Here is an 18369-nt window from a genome sequence, read left to right as displayed (position 1 = left end):
CATGATGATACTAGCACTACCATGCAGGGGGTCAATGTTTAAGGTCTCATGGACCAACTTACTCTGCTCGGAGGTTATCTCATAACCACCATAAATATCCATATTACTTACCATCATGATCATCACAAGATCACCTCATCATCATCAACAATACCATCATGATCATCACAAGATCACATTATCATTATCAAGAATACCATCGTGATCATGACAAGATCACATTATCATTATCAAGAATACCATTGTGATCATCACAAGATCACATTGAGGTCAACCAACTTCTGTCCTCATGGAACCAGGGGTGTTTATTAGTCAGGTTATTATTACTATTGACCCATAGTGTGACCTACAACGAACTGGGCCCATATCCGTGGGCGTGGCTATCAATAGATTATACACTCTGCAGAGGTTAGTACACTGTACCCTCACCACGAAACCCAAGGCCTCGTGCTCCCATTCGGGTGGACCAATGGCGTTCCAACAAAACCGATCTATTGCATGACACTCTCCCGACCACTCCGATAAACTCCCCTTTGGGCTATGTCATGAGTGGCCCCGATGTCACCCCGTGACATCTGCCACCTTCGTGGCCGGCCACCATCATGGGAAATTAAAACAAAACGGTCCCAAACGGGGACAAAGGCGCCTAAAACTTGGGCACATAAGGCTTATGGCCGCCTACCTGATCAGGGTAGCGCGCACGAATAACCTTCCCTAGTTGGAAGCACCAGCGAGAGGCATGACAGTAGACGCCATTAAGGCCCCCCATAAGGCAAGTGTGGCTGCAATGGTCAGCTTGATTTGATGGCACCATGACTCAGCCAACAGATGTGTTCAAGTTCAATTAATGTCCGGTTAAACTTGAATGGTGATGAGCTGAGTCACCATAACGGAAGGAAAACAATGCGTATGAGCATGGTATCAACATGAGCATGAATGGGAAGCATAACCATATGAATCATAGCATCAATAGAATAAAGCATTTACTCTACTAGATGCAAATGAGCATGGCATAGGGATGATCATGAGTAATCACAAGCACTTTCATCACGGACGATAATAATGCATGGGAGCATAACATTACCACTAGCATATAGAATAATAGCAAGAATAAACATAATGTAAATAATACTAGCAACTAATCATTTAACTCACTATAATCAAATGAACATGGCATGAAAATGAGCATGAATCCGCGAGCATATAAAGCATTCACAAAATATTAACACGCACAACGTATTTAAATATTAAAGTGGGAAACCATGGCTATTGCAAGGCAATCATACAAGTGGCTATTGTGGCTTGCCTGGGAATGAAGGATCCATCGGGGAGAAGTGCGAGAAGCTCACGGAAAGAATCGCTGAAAAACTTTCTCTCTCAGAGGGGGCTGAATAAGTGCAAGGGAAAAATGGTAATTTTTAGAATGTGACAACATCATGAAAATTGTACCGACGGTACAAGATCAACGAACAAAGAATGTGGCCTTTTGAATCACCTGATTCGGAGTTACGGGTGAAAAGATACGACCGTTCGTTCGTTAGGTAGAAAACAAATAAAAATAATCATTTCTGTGCCTAATGAGTGAACGTTCACAAAATAGAGGTTTCGGACGGCGGCTGAAAAGTGAAAGCGCATTTCTGGAAATACTCCTTCTCTGTCGGGAAAACTTATTCGAGCTGAGGACTGAATTAGAATACATTTTCAAAAGAGGAAAGCGTATTCTTCCGAAAACCGTCTCCACTTATCCACCTGGATCTGGCTTTAGCCTATGACAGGTGGGATCCACGGGGTGGTGGGACCCGCTGGCAGGTCCTTCTCCTTCCTCCTTCCTTCATTCACGAGGCAGAGGGCAGACATGTGTTGGAAATATGCCCTAGAGGCAATAATAAAATGGTTATTATTATATTTCTTTATTCATGATAATTGTCTATTGTTCATGCTATAATCGTATTATCCGGAAATCGTAATACGTGTGTGAATACATAGACCACAACAAGTACCTAGTAAGCCTCTAGTTGACTAGCTCGTTGATCAACAGATAGTCATGGTTTCCTGCCTATGGACATTGGATGTCATTGATAACGGGATCACATCATTAGGAGAATGATGTGATGGACAAGACCCAATCCTAAGCATAGCACAAAGATCGTGTAGTTCGTTTTGCTAGAGCTTTTCCAAATGTCAAGTATCATTTCCTTAGACCATGAGATTGTGCAACTCCCAGATACCGTAGGAGTGCTTTGGGTGTGCCAAATGTCACAACGTAACTGGGTGGCTATAAAGGTGCACTATGGGTATCTCCGAAAGTGTCTGTTGGGTTGGCACGAATCGAGACTGGGATTTGTCACTCCGTATGACGGAGTGGTATCTCTGGGCCCACTCGGTAATGCATCATCATAATGAGCTCAATGTGACCAAGTGTCTCGTCACGGGATCATGCATTACGGTACGAGTAAAGTGACTTGCCGGTAACGAGACTGAACGAGGTATTGGGATACCGACGATCGAGTCTTGGGCAAGTAACGTACCAATTGACAAAGGGAATTGTATACGGGATTGATTGAATCCTTAACATCGTGGTTCATCCGATGAGATCATCAAGGAGCATGTGGGAGACAACATGGGTATCCAGATCCCGCTGTTGGTTATTGACCGGAGAGGCGTCTCGGTCATGTCTGCATGTCTCCCGAACCCGTAGGGTCTACACACTGAAGGTTCGGTGACGCTACGGTTGTAGAGATGTGAATATGCAGTAACCCGAAAGTTGTTCGGAGTCCCAGATGAGATCTTGGACGTCACGAGGAGTTTCGGAATGGTCCGGAGGTGAAGAATTATATATAGGAAGTGCTGTTTCGGCCATCGGGAGAGTTTCGGGGGTCACCGGTATTGTACCGGGACCACCGGAAGGGTCCAGGGGGTCCACCGGGTGGGGCCACCTATCCCGGAGGGCCCCGTGGGCTGAAGTGGGGAGGGGACCAGCCCCTGGTGGGCTGGTGCACCCCCCCCCCTTGGGCCCCCCTGCACCTAGGGTTGGGAACCCTAGGGGAGGGGGCGCCTCCACTTGCCTTGGGGGGCAAGGCTCCCCCCTTGGCCGCCGCCCCCCTAGGAGATCCCATCTCCTAGGGCCGGCGCCCCCCTGGGGACCCTATATAAAGAGGGGGGATGGAGGGCAGCCGCGCCTTTGGACTTGGCGCCTCCCTTCCCCCTTGCTACACCTCTCCCTCCCGCAGACGCTTGGCGAAGCCCTGCCGGATCCCTACTGCATCCACCACCATGCCGTCGTGCTGCTGGATCTTCATCAACCTCCCCTTCCCCCTTGCTGGATCAAGAAGGAGGAGATTTCACGCTGACCGTACGTGTGTTGAACGCAGAGGTGCCGTCCGTTCGGCACTAGGATCTTCGGTGATTTGAATCAGGACGAGTACGACTCCCTCAACCCCGTTCTCTTGAATGCTTCTGCTCGCGATCTACAAGGGTATGTAGATGCACTTCTCTCTCTCTTTGCTGGATGAACTCCTAGATCGATCTTGGTGAACGTAGGAAAATTTGTATTTTATGCAACGTTCCCCAACAGTGGCATCATGAGCTAGGTCTTTGCGTAGTTCTCTTTGCACGAGTAGAGCACAATTTGTTGTGGGCGTTGATGTTGACAACTTTCTTGCCACTACTAGTCTTATTTTGCTTCAGCAGTATTGTGGGATGAAGCAGCCTGGACCGACCTTACACGTACGCTTACGTGAGACAGGTTCCACCGACTGACATGCACTAGTTGCATAAGGTGGCTAGCGGGTTTCTGTCTCTCCCGCTTTAGTTGGAGCGGATTCAATGAAAAGGGTCCTTATGAAGGGTAAATAGAAGTTGGCAAATCACGTTGTGGCTTTAATGTAGGTAAGAAAACGTTCTTGCTAGATCACCTATAGAAGCCACGTAAAAACTTGCAACAACAATTAGAGGACGTCTAACTTGTTTTTGCAGCAAGTGTTTTTGTGATGTGATATGGCCAAAGGATGTGATGAATGATATATGTGATGTATGAGATGATCATGTTCTTGTAATAGGAATCACGACTTGCATGTCGATGAGTATGACAACCGGCAGGATCCATAGGAGTTGTCTTTATTTTTTGTATGACCTGCGTGTCATTGAAGAACGCCATGTAAAATACTTTACTTTATTGCTAAACGCGTTAGCCATAGAAGTAGAAGTAGTCATTGGCATGACAACTTCATGAAGACACGATGATGGAGACCATGATGATGGAGATCATGGTGTCATGCCGGTGACGAAGATGATCATGGCGCCCCGAAGATGGAGATCAAAGGAGAAATATGATATTGGCCATATCATGTTACTATTTGATTGCATGTGATGTTTATCTTGTTTCTCATCTTGTTTACTTAGAACGACGGTAGTAAATAAGATGATCCCTCATAATAATTTCAAGAAAAGTGTTCCCCCTAACTGTGCACCATTGCGAAGGTTCGTTGTTTCGAAGCACCACGTGATGATCGGGTGTGACAGATCCTAACGCTCGAATACAACAGGTGTAAGCCAGATTTACACACACAATACACTTAGGTTAACTTGACGAGCCTAGCATGTACATACATGGCCTCGAAACATGGAAGACCGAAAGGTCAAACATGAGTCGTATAGAAGATACGATCAACATGAAGATGTTCACCGATGATAACTAGTCCATCTCACGTGATGATCAGACATGGGCTAGTTGACTCGGATCATGGATCACTTAGATGACTAGAGGGATGTCTATCTGAGTGGGAGTTCCTTATTTGATTAGATGAACTTAATTATCATGAACTTAGTCTAAAATCTTTGCAATATGTCTTGTAGATCAAATGGCCCACGCTAATGTTGCCCTCAACTTCAACGCGTTCCTAGAGAAAACCAAGCTGAAAGACGATGGCAACAACTATACGGACTGGGTCCGGAACTTGAGGATCATCCTCATAGCTGCCAAGAAAGCATATGTCCTAGATGCACCGCTAGGTGAAGCACCCATTTTCCCAGCAACTCAAGACGTTATGAACGCCTGGCAGCCGCGTAGTGATGATTACTCCCTGGTTCAGTGCGGCATGCTTTACAGCTTAGAACCGGGGCTCCAAAAGCGTTTTGAGCAGCACGGAGCATATGAGATGTTCCAAGAGCTGAGAATGGTTTTCCAAGCTCACGCCCGGGTCGAGAGATATGAAGTCTCTGACAAGTTCTACAGTTGTAAGATGGAGGAGAATGGTTCTGTCAGCGAGCACATACTCAAAATGTCTGGGTTGCACAACCGCTTATCTCAACTGGGGGTTAATCTCCCGGATGACGCGGTGGTCGACAGAATCCTCCATTCGCTCCCACCTAGCTACAAGAGCTTTGTGATGAATTTCAATACGCAGGGGATGGAGAAAACCATTCCTGAGGTATATTCAATGCTGAAATCAGCGGAGGTGGAGATCAAAAAGAAACATCAAGTGTTGATGGTGAATAAAACCACTAAGTTCAAGAAAGGCAAGGGTAAGAAGAACTTAAAGAAGGACGGCAAGGGAGTTGCCACGCCCGGTAAGCCAGTTTCCGGGAAGAAGTCAAGTAATGGACCCAAGCCTGAAACTGAGTGCTTTTATTGCAAGGGAATCGGACACTGGAAGCGGAACTGCCCCAAGTACTTAGCGGATAAGAAGGCCGGCAAAACCAAAGGTATATGTGATATACATGTAATTGATGTGTACCTTACCAGTGCTCGTAGTAGCTCCTGGGTATTTGATACCGGTGCGGTTCCTCATATTTGTAACTCAAACCAGGAGCTGCGGAATAAGCGGAGGCTGGCGAAGGACGAGGTGACGATGCGCGTCGGGAATGGTTCCAAGGTCGATGTGATCGCCGTCGGCACGCTACCTCTACATTTACCTACGGGATTAGTTTTGGACCTCAATAATTGTTATTTAGTACTAGCTTTGAGCATGAACATTGTATCAGGATCTCGTTTAATTCGAGATGGCTACTCATTTAAATCTGAGAATAATGGTTGTTCTATTTTATGAGTGATATGTTTTATGGTCATGCCCCGCTGGTGAATGGTTTATTCTTAATGAATCTCGAGCGTAATGTTACACGTATTCATAGTGTGAATACTAAAAGATGTAAAGTTGATAACGATAGTCCCACATACTTGTGGCACTGCCGCCTTGGTCACATTGGTGTCAAGCGCATGAAGAAGCTCCATGCTGATGGACTTTTAGAGTCTCTAGATTATGAATCGTTTGACACATGCGAGCCATGCCTCATGGGCAAGATGACCATGACTCTGTTCTCTGGAACAATGGAGCGAGCAACCAACTTATTGGAAATCATACATACTGATGTGTGCGGTCCAATGAGCATTGAGGCTCGTGGAGGATATCGTTATGTTCTCACTCTCACTGATGACTTGAGTAGATATGGGTATGTCTACTTGATGAAGCACAAGTTTGAGACCTTTGAAAAGTTCAAGGAATTTCAGAATGAGGTAGAGAATCAATGTGACAGAAAGATAAAGTTCTTACGATCAGATCGTGGGGGTGAATATTTAAGTCACGAATTTGGTACGCACTTAAGGAAATGTGGAATCGTTTCACAACTCACGCCGCCTGGAACACCTCAGCGAAATGGTGTGTCCGAACGTCGTAATCGCACTCTATTGGATATGGTGCGATATATGATGTCACTTACCGATTTACCGCTATCATTTTGGGGATACACTCTAGAGACAGCTACATTCACTTTAAATAGGGCACCGTCTAAATCCGTTGAGACGACACCGTATGAATTATGGTTTGGGAATAAACCTAAGCTGTCGTTTCTAAAAGTTTGGGGATGCGATGCTTATGTCAAGAAACTTCAACCTGAGAAGCTCGAACCCAAGTCGGAAAAATGCGTCTTCATAGGATACCCTAAGGAAACCATTGGGTATACTTTCTACTTAAGATCCGAGGGAAAGATCTTTGTTGCCAAGAACGGGTCCTTTCTGGAGAAAGAGTTTCTCTCGAAAGAATTAAGTGGGAGGAAAGTGGAACTTGATGAAGTACTGCCTCTTGAACCGGTGAGTAGCGCAGCTCAGGAAGATGTTCCTGTGGTGCCTGCAACGACAAGAGAGGAGGTTAATGATGATGATCAAGATACTTCAGATCAAGCTCTTACTGAACTTCGAAGGTCCACAAGGACACGTTCCGCACCAGAGTGGTACGGCAACCCTGTCTTAGAAATCATGTTGTTAGACAACGGTGAACCTTCGAACTATGAAGAAGCGATGGTGGGCCCAGATTCCAACAAATGGCTTGAAGCCATGCAATCCGAGATAGGATCCATGTATGAAAACAAAATGTGGACTTTGACAGACTTGCCCGATGATCGGCGAGCAATAGAAAACAAATGGATCTTTAAGAAGAAGATGGACGCAGATGGTAATGTCACCATATATAAGGCTCGACTTGTCGCTAAGGGTTATCGACAAGTTCAAGGGATTGACTACGATGAGACATTCTCTCTCGTAGTGAAGTTGAAGTCCGTCCGAATCATGTTAGCAATTGCCGCATACTATGATTATGAGATATGGCAAATGGACGTCAAAACGTCTTTCCTTAACGGTCACGTTAAGGAAGAACTGTATATGATGCAACCGGAAGGTTTTGTCGACCCTAAGAATGCTAACAAGGTATGCAAGCTCCAGCGCTCCATCTATGGGCTGGTGCAAGCATCTCGGAGTTGGAACATTCGCTTTAATGAGATGATTAAAGCGTTTGGGTTTATGCAGACTTACGGAGAAGCCTGCGTTTACAAGAAAGTGAGTGGGAGCTCTTTAGCATTTCTCATATTATATGTGGATGGCATACTTTTGATGGGAAATGATATAGAACTTTTGGACAGCATAAAGGCCTACTTGAATAAGTGTTTTTCAATGAAGAACCTTGGGGAAGCTGCTTACATATTAGGCATCAAAATCTATAGAGATAGATCAAGACGCCTCATAGGTCTTTCACAAAGAACATACCTTGATAAGATATTGAAGAAGTTCAATATGGATCAGTCCAAGAAGGGGTTCTTGCCTGTGTTGCAAGGTGTGAAATTGAGCTCGGCTCAATGCCCGACCACGGCAGAAGATAGAGAAAAGATGAGTGTCGTCCCCTATGCCTCAGCCATAGGGTCTATCATGTATGCCATGACCTGTACCAGACCTGATATAAACCTTGCCATAAGTATGGTAGGAAGGTACCAAAGTAATCCCGGCATGGAACACTGGACAGCGGTCAAAAACATCCTTAAGTACCTGAAAAGGACTAAGGACATGTTTCCCATATATGGAGGTGACGAAGAGCTCGTCGTAAAGGGTTACGTCGACGCTAGCTTCGACACAGATCTGGATGACTCTAAGTCACAAACGGATACATGTATATTTTGAATGGTGGGGCAGTAAGCTGGTGCAGTTGCAAGCAGAGCGTCGTGGCAGGATCTACATGTGAAGCGGAGTACATGGCAGCCTCGGAGGCAACACATGAAGCAATCTGGGTTAAGGAGTTCATCACAGACCTAGGAGTCATACCCAATGCGTCGGGGTCGATTACAATCTTCTGTGACAACACTAGAGCTATTGCACTTGCCAAGGAGCCCCGGTTTCACAAGAAGACCAGGCACATCAAGCGTCGCTTCAAATCCATTCGTGAAAATGTTCAAGATGGAGACATAGATATTTGTAAAGTACATACGGACCTGAATGTAGCAGATCCGTTGACTAAACCTCTCCCTAGAGCAAAACATGATCAACACCAGGACGCAATGGGTGTTCGATACATCACAATGTAACTAGATTATTGACTCAAGTGCAGGTGGGAGACTGTTGGAAATATGTCCTAGAGGCAATAATAAAATGGTTATTATTATATTTCTTTATTCATGATAATTTTCTATTGTTCATGCTATAATCGTATTATCTGGAAATCATAATACGTGTGTGAATACATAGACCACAACAAGTCCCTAGTAAGCCTCTAGTTGACTAGCTCGTTGATCAACATAGAGTCATGGTTTCCTGACTATGGACATTGGATGCCATTGATAACGGGATCACATCATTAGGAGAATGATGTGATGGACAAGACCCAATCCTAAGCATAGCACAAAGATCGTGTAGTTCGTTTTGCTAGAGCTTTTCCAAATGTCAAGTATCATTTCCTTAGACCATGAGATTGTGCAACTCCCGGATACCGTAGGAGTGCTTTGGGTGTGCCAAACGTCACAACGTAACTGGGTGGCTATAAAGGTGCACTACGGGTATCTCCGAAAGTGTCTGTTGGGTTGGCACGAATCGAGACTGGGATTTGTCACTCCGTATGATGGAGAGGTATCTCTGGGCCCACTCGGTAATGCATCATCATAATGAGCTCAATGTGACCAAGTGTCTGGTCACGGGATCATGCATTACGGTATGAGTAAAGTGACTTGCCGGTAACGAGACTGAACGAGGTATTGGGATACCGACGATCGAGTGTCGGGAAAGTAACGTACCAATTGACAAAGGAAATTGTACACGAGATTGATTGAATCCTTGACATAGTGGTTCATCCGATGAGATCATCAAGGAGCATGTGGGAGCCAACATGGGTATCCAGATCCCGCTGTTGGTTATTGACTAGAGAGGCGTCTCGGTCATGTCTGCATGTCTCCCGAACCCGTAGGGTCTACACACTTAAGGTTCGGTGATGCTAGGGTTGTAGAGATATGAATATGCAGTAACCCGGAAGTTGTTCGAAGTCCCAGATGAGATCCTGGACGTCACGAGGAGTTCCGGAATGGTCCGGAGGTGAAGAATTATATATAGGAAGTGCTGTTTCGGCCATCGGGAGAGTTTCGGGGGTCACCAGTATTGTATCGGGACCACCGGAAGGGTCCCGGGGGTCCACCGGGTGGGGCCACCTATCCCGGAGGGCCCCGTGGGCTGAAGTGGGGAGGGGACCAGCCCTTGGTGGGCTGGTGCGCCCCCCGTTGCCCCCCTGCACCTAGGGTTGGGAACCCTAGGGGAGGGAGCGCCTCCACTTGCCTTGGGGGGCAAGGCTCCCCCCTTGGCCGCCGCCCCCCTAGGAGATCCCATCTCCTAGGGACGGCGCTCCCCTGGGGACCCTATATAAAGAGAGGGGATGGAGGGCAGCTGCACCTTTGGACTTGGCGCCTCCCTTCCCCCTTGCTACACCTCTCCCTCCCGCGGACGCTTGGCGAAGCCCTGCCGGATCCCTGCTGCATCCACCACCACGCCGTCGTGCTACTGGATCTTCATCAACCTCTCCTTCCCCCTTGCTGGATCAAGAAGGAGGAGACGTCACGCTGACCGTACGTGTGTTGAACGCGGAGGTTCCGTCCGTTCGGTGCTAGGATCTTCGGTGATTTGAATCACGACGAGTACGACTCCCTCAACCCCGTTCTCTTGAACGCTTCCGCTTGGGATCTACAAGGGTATGTAGATGCACTTCTCTCTCTCGTTGCTGGATGAACTCCTAGATTGATCTTGGTGAACGTAGGAATTTTTTTATTTTATGCAATGTTCCCCAACACCATGCACTGCAGGCAGCCGTTCCGGCGCCCTGGGCCATCTCCGGCGACGACGCGCTCCTGCTCGAACACCTCTCGCTTGCTGAGGTGCACTGGAGCAGGAACGGCCTCGGCCGCGGCGGTCGGCAGCCTCGAGCAATCTTGGGGAGGGTGGCACAGCTGCGGGGATGAGGGGTTGAGGGTCGGGGAGGCTTCAAGGAGGTGGTGGAGGGCTCAGGTGAAGGTCGGGAGGGAGAGAGCAGCCGGCGTTGCTCAAATTTAGGCCGGAGGGGGCAGCGGGCATGGCATCCATTGGAGAGAAGGAGAGCGGCTCGGGCTCGGGGGAGTGATCGGGGAGGTTGCTAGGGGAGTGGTGAGGGGGTTGGACTACTCGGAGAGGCTCTAGGACTACATAAATAGTCGGGGAAATGTGCCCTTGACCGGATGCCGCCGCGAGGGCACAGTCGAGGTTCTGGCAAAGATAGGGGCACTCGTGACCAGCCGATGGGAGAGAGCAGAAGAGTCCACTAGAGTAGTGAGTGGTGCCGAGGGAGAGGAGGAAGAGGACGGAGCAAGAACAGAGACGGTCGGCGCACTGTGCGTCCGTGGGCACGCGACGGCTAGCGCTGGCGAGAGGTTTCTGGAGGACGAGCGGGGTCTAGAGAGCAACGGGAGGGAAGGGGGAGTTAGGTCGACACTCGGGGACGTGCGAACACCGCTGGGAAGAGGAAGGCTGATGCGCCCGGATGTGTAGAGCTCATCCAAAGCTACTAGAGTGCGTGCATAGGCGTGCAAACACGCAGTCACCGTGTCGACAGGCAAGGAGAGGACACAAGTGACTGTGAAATGTTGTCTATAGTGTGTTCCTTACATCCTAGGACTGCTCTGAAGTGATATATCAACATAAGGAGCTCTGGACTGATGTGACGCATCGAGAGAACATTCCTGCAGCAAACTTGGCCACATCTCTGTGATCAAATGAGAAGAGGGATGAGGCAAGCAGGGTATCAATGAGGTTTAGGGTAGGAAGGACCACAGTCCTGTGAAGTTTGAGAAGGTTAGGACCAAAATTTAACATGGTTGCTTTGCAACTTCCAAATGGGTCTAGAAACTTGATTTAGATGAGGCACTCACATGGAGTGTGGAATTAGGTTGAAACTTGGCACGGCCTTAAGATATGGACATAAGATGCTGTAATAATTTCATACCAATTGGACATGCCAAAGTGGTACTTGCTTCATAGTGATCCCCTCTGTCCACAAACTTGAAAAAAGGGAAAATGGATTGATGAAATGAGCCCAAATTTGGTGGAGATAAGTTATATGGGTAGGATCATACTCTGGTAAATTTTCAGCATTAATGAAGCAATATAAAACACACTTGCTTCAGGAACTGAAAATATTGCCAACAACAAAGATTTGATGTTTTGCTCACATAGATAGTTGGATGGAGCTAAAAATTGGTGGAGAGCGAAGATTTTGGTATATTAAGGAGCCTGCAAAATTTGAACTCATTTGGATACTCCTATCTAGTACTTCCTTCACCAAGGCTTCCATCTGACAGAAACTTTGGAAATTGGCTGAGAAATATTCACTAGGAAAACGGGGTTGAATTTTGTCATGTGGAAATGATTTGGATATGAGAGAATGCCCAAAAAGTTTTGGAGCAATCAACAAAATATAGGTGGCACTTCCTTCACAAAAGACCACTCTGGACATAATTGAAGAATGAATACTGTTGAATTATTTTTTAACTGGACAAGGAAAGTTTCGACATATTTGGGGCATATATGATCCAAACAATTTATAAGAATTATTTGGGAATTTTGTGGAAGACATAAATATAGCTTGCTTCACAACCTAGTTCAAACAAGATTATTCCTTTAATAGAAAAAGGAATATTCCCAAGGAAAAGAATTTTAGTTGGGCTAAGATGGAAATGACATGGCCTTGGGAAGAATTTTAGGATGACAGGCCACTAGGGAGGGGAATCAAAGATGGTCTTCCCAGGTTTGAAGACCATAGAGCCACTAAAAAACAAATCAGAGCAAAAATCTAAAGAAATCCAAAAGAAAAAGAAAGGGCCAAAATACAGGGTGTTACAGCCACACTAGTCTGCTTCCTTGAGGACCAACAGACAAGAGATCGTCTGAGGAAATGGTATGTGCCTGATGTAGACTTGCGACCCACATGATCTCCAGTGTAATCAGAATCATAAAATCTAGCTAGATCGAAAGATGAGCCCTTGTGATACCATAATCCAAGCATTGCTGTGTAAGCTAAATAATGAAGAATTTGTTTCAAAACTAGGTGGTGTGATTCCTTCGGTGTCACTTGAAATCGGGCACACATGCGAACCCTAAGCATAATATCTGGCCTAGATGCACATAGGTAAGGAAGCGAACCAATGATGGAGCGATATACCTTCTGATGGAAATCTTTACCATTTTCGTCAGGCCGAGTTGACCATTAGTAGGCATTGTAATTTTGAGGCCTTTGCAATCTTGCCTGTTGAATTTCTTTAAGCAATATTTTTGGTATTTCTCTTGAGAAATGAAGATTCCATTGGGTTGTTGACGAATTTGAAGACCAAGAAAGAATATCAGTTCTCCCATCATAGAGATCTGATATTCTTCATGCATCATGTATGCAAATTCGTCAATGAAACACCTGTTAGTGCAACCAAAGATAATATCATCAACATATATTTGGCATATGAACAGTTCACCATCATAAGACTTAGCGAAAAGAGTAGAGTCAAGTGAACCGGGTTTGAACCCCTTTTTTCTTCAGGAATTCCTTCAAAGCATAATACCAAGCCCGTGGGGCTTGCTTGAGGCCATAGAGAGCCTTGTTCAGTCTGAAGACTTTATTATGATGCTTTGGATCCTCAAAACTTGGTGGTTGAGCAACATATACTTCTTCCTCAAGCTTACCATTGAGGAATGCACTTTTCACATCCATTTGATATAAGAGATATTGTGATGGTTAGCATATGTAAGCAATATATGAATAGCTTCAAGCCTAGCAACAGGTGCAAATGTTTCACTGAAATCAATACCCTCAAACTATGTGTAGCCTTGTGCTACAAGACGGGCCTTATTTCTTACCACTTGGCCATTTTCATCTTTCTTGTTGCGGTAGATCCACTTAGTGCTAATGATATTGTGCTTGCGTGGATCAGGACGATTCACAAGCTCCCACACATTGTTGAGCTCGAGTTGTTGCAATTCTTCTTGCATGGCATGAATCCACTCAGGCCCCAGAAATGCTTCATCAACTTTGGTGGGTTCGGTGATCGAGGAATATGCAAAATGCTAAAAGTTAGCTAGATGTGAAGCTTTTGACCGAGTGAGGGGACCAGGTGCATTGATGTTGTCAAGGATCTTCTCAATCTACACTTCATTCGCCACTCGTGGATGAGCTGGACGAGGGCCTTGTTGAGGTTGAGAATTTTCCTCAGGGTCATTTAATTTAGTAGTAGCGGTTTCTTCATGATGGGGAATGATCACTTCTTCTTTAGCTATTTCTTCACTAGGCACTATTTCACTAGTGCCTACCAGTTTGATAGATTCCTCAGGAGGCATTTCATCTAGCATAGGAGGTAGGTGCTCTCTTTGTGAGCCATTAGTTTCATCGAACTACACATCTACAGTTTCAACAATCTTGTAGATAGGTGTTGAAGACTCTGTAGGCGTGCGAGTCCTTTCCATAACCAAGCATAAAACCCTCCTGTGCTTTCGATGCAAATTTGGAATTGTGATGTGGATCTCTAATCTACTCCCTCCGTTCCAAATTACTCATCGTGATTTTAGTTTGAATTTGAACTAAAACCATGACGAGTAATTTGGAACAGAGGGAGTAGCATTTAGCAGCGAAGACTTTGAAATAACTTATATTGGGCTTTTTGTTAGTAAGGAGATCATATGAAGTCTTCTTGAGGAATTTGTGAAGATATACCCTATTGATAATGTGACAAGCAGTATCAATTGCTTTAGGCCACCATCGACGAGGTATCTTGTCTTCATCAAGCATAGTGCGGGCTGATACGTCCATTTTGCATCATGCTTTTATATCAATATTTTTTGCATTATGGGCTGTTATTACACGTTATGTCACATACTTATGGCTATTCTCTCTTATTTTACAAGGTTTATAATGAAGAGGGAGAATGCCGGCAGCCGGGATTCTGGGCTGGAAAAGGAGCAAATATTGGAAACCTATTCTGCACAGCTCCAAAAGTCCTGAAACTCCACAAAAGTCTTTTTTGGAATTAATAAGAATTATTGAGCAAAGAAATTACCAGAGGGGGCCCACACCCTGGCTAGGAGATTGGGGCGCGCCCCCTCCTACTGGGCGCGCCCCCTGTCTCCTGGCCCCCCTGGTGGCCCTCCGGTGCCCATTGTCGGTGTCAAAACCGGCGGATCTCGGGTAGGGGGTCCTGAACTGTGCGTCTAGGCGGATGGTAACAGGAGACAAGGGACACGATGTTTTTACCCAGGTTCAGGCCCTCTCGGTGGAGGTAAAACCTTACTCCTGCTTGATTAATATTGATGATATGGGTAGTACAAGAGTAGATCTACCACGGGATTAAGGAGGCTAAACCCTAGAAGCTAGCCTATGGTATGATTGTTGTTCGTCCTACGGACTAAAACCCTCCGGTTTATATAGACACCGGAGAGGGCTAGGGTTACACAGAGTCGGTTACAATGGTAGGAGATCTACATATCCGTATCGCCAAGCTTGCCTTCCACGCCAAGGAAAGTCCCATACGGACACGGGACGAAGTCTTCAATCTTGTATCTTCATAGTCTTGGAGTCCGGCCAATGATGATTGTTCGGCTATCCGGACACCCCTAGTCCAGGACTCCCTCAGTAGCCCCTGAACCAGGCTTCAATGACGACGAGTCCGGCGCGCATATTGTCTTCAGCATTGCAAGGCGGGTTCCTCCTCCGAATAATTCATAGAAGATTTTGAACACCAGGATAGTGTCTGGCTCTGCAAAATAAGTTCCACATACCACCGTAGAGAGAATAATATTTACACAAGTTCAACCTGCTGACGTATTTCGTGGCATGACGTCACACCACGACCAAGCCTTTATTCGAATTGTTTTTATTGTTCCACCTCAGCGCGTTTAGCGAAGCGGTTTCCTTGGCACGTCTTGTCAAAGTAGAGATCGTGTCCCCTTTTTCCGGGATTCTCATCAATACGGGCGTGGGTAACCCAACCGCACTATTGATTACGGCGCTTAGGAGATAAGCGAGTTTTACCAGGCTAGTGGGGATGGATAGTTTCGTCCGCCCATATATAAGGGGATAAGGATCCACCTTTTACCTACGCCTTCTTCGTCCTTTGCTTATCCATTTCCGTGCACTCGAGCTCCAACGCCCAAGCCCGCACATCTCGCCTCAACCTTCCCCAGTCATGTCCGGAGCGGGAGGCAAGTGGATGGTTTCCTCCGTCATGGAGGGGCACATCAAAAAGCTGCGGAAGGCCAGATACTTATGCGGCGACATCGCGCATCGGCTCCCCGATGAGGGGCAGCTCATCCCCACCCCCGGGCCCCATGAGAGGGTGGTGTTCCTCACCCATTTCCTCTGCGGACTAGGTTTTCCACTTCACCCATTGGTCCGGGGTCTCATGTTCTACTATGCCCTGGATTTCCACGATCTGGCCCCGAATTTCATCCTCAACATCTCGGCGTTCATCGTCGTGTGTGAGGCCTTCCTCTGCATCCAGGCCCACTTCGGCTTATGGCTGAAGACCTTCAATGTCAAGCCGAAGGTAGTGGGCGGCCGCCAAGCGGAGTGTGGAGGCACCATGGTGGGCAAGATGCCCAACGTCCTATGGCTCGAGGGCTCCTTTGTGGAGACCATAAAGGGGTGGCAATCGGGGTGGTTCTATATCACCGAGCCGCGTGACCCTGAATGGGCAATGGCCCCCGAATTCAGATCTGGCATCCCCACATGGCTCACATCCTGGAAAGAGAAGGGCCTATCATGGGGTGATTCGGAGGAGCTGACCGGACTCCAATCCTGCGTTCAAACTTTGGTGAACAAGAAGCTCAAGCTTGTCAACATAGTCCAGGTCATGCTCGTCCGCCGGATCCTCCCGTGCCAGGAGCTGGCTTTTAATTTGTGGGAGTTTGATCCGGCACATCACCAAACCTTAAGCAGGCTCTTTGACACTACGTATGAAGATGCCTGGAAGGTGCTGTTCAAGGGTGCCGAGGCTCCCGCATCCACTACCGAAGATCGCGGATTCAGCTCGCAGCGTCCAGCCGGCGAGGTAAGCTATTCTGCCCTTTATGGGACACTCATTTTTCATAGTTTGACTCCATGCGGGATCTAAACTCCATGCGGGACCTTTAACAGGCCTGGCAGAAGACGTCCGGGCAGGTTAACTGTCCGGCTCCCCTGCCAGAAGACCTAGTGGATGCCCGATTAATGGGACTGCTGGCTCCGGCGCCTTACGTGGTGCCGGAGAAGAAGGCCAAGAAGAAGGCCATGGGGACTCGGAGGAGTTCCCAGCGCCAGGTGTTATCGGACTCATCGTCCGATGACTCCGAGGCGGACTCCTCCCGCGAAGACGAGGAGGAGAAGAAAGAGGCCTCTCCCCCAGCGGGGGGGGGGGGAGAAGAAAAGGAAGGCTTCCCCAACGGAGGAGGCCGAAGGGTCCAAGAAGGGAAGGACCCTTCCTCCGGACTGTTCCACCAATGCTGACGGCGGCGAAGAGGAGTGGCCTTCAAGGGTCGAGCCCCTGGCGAGGTCGTAAGTGTCCGGATTTCCAGAATAACTCATGATTTTTCTTTCATCGCATAGTGTCTTCTAACGCCGAATACCACCATGTAGCCCGCCCAAGGACGATCTCCCTACTTCGTCGAGCGGCTCCTTGGGCTCGTCAGATGTGAATAGCGCTTCACTTCCGACCGCCTCCTCCCCGCGCGGCATAGACGACGCCGATGTGGGGTCCCAGAAGGGGCCCAGCCAGGAGGAGGAGGCCCCGGAGGTGCTGCAGGGCAACCTTCCAGACTTTGGACCGGACTCTACACCGGAACCTTTAGTGGTTCCGGAGTCCGGCGGGAGGCCCCTTCGTAGGAAGGGTGAGACTGCGACGCCGGTGAACTCCGTCCAACCGGAGGCGCCGGATAATTTGCTGGAGGCGCTCAACGGCGCTTCCATCGACGAGGAGCACCGCACTGTCATGAGTGCGGTGATTCAGAAGGTTCAGTCCGACAAGAGTGGGCTGACCGAAGCCTGCACCAGCCTTCTAACAGGCTTTGAGGTATGTGATTAAGATATGTAAAAATAGTACCGCATAGACAGTAGCCCCTGATGCTTAGTTTGGTTTTCGGAAAGAAAAGCCGAACTAAGGATCTAAAAAGGATATACACAGGAGTCTAACATAAATATGTCAATATGGGAATGCAGGCTGCACTGCTGACCTCTGCCGCACTGACGGCGGAGGTCAATGCCTTGAAGCAGAGCCTCGAGTGGTCCGAGAACGAGCTCGGCTGTGCCAATAAGTAGCTCGAGGACAAGGAAGGTAAGTAATACCTTATTAAAGTAATACCTTATAGAAAAGGATTTGGTTTCAAAAAATGACAGGGATAACGTGAGTATTGCAGGGGCCACTAACAAGGTGGCGACCCTGAAGGAAGTGGTGTCCGAGGCCGAACGCAATGCAGCCACGGAACGCACCGAGCGGGAGAAGCAGGAGGCGCGGGTGGCGGAGGTGCGGCAAGAGCTCCAGGTTCTCGTGGAAAAACACGAGAGTTTGGAGCGTGACTCGAAGACTCGAGAGTCC

The sequence above is a fragment of the Triticum dicoccoides genome, chromosome 2A (genome assembly GCF_002162155.2).
Source record: "Triticum dicoccoides isolate Atlit2015 ecotype Zavitan chromosome 2A, WEW_v2.0, whole genome shotgun sequence".
NCBI classification, from domain to species: domain Eukaryota; kingdom Viridiplantae; phylum Streptophyta; class Magnoliopsida; order Poales; family Poaceae; genus Triticum; species Triticum dicoccoides.
This window is presented reverse-complemented; position numbering follows the sequence as displayed.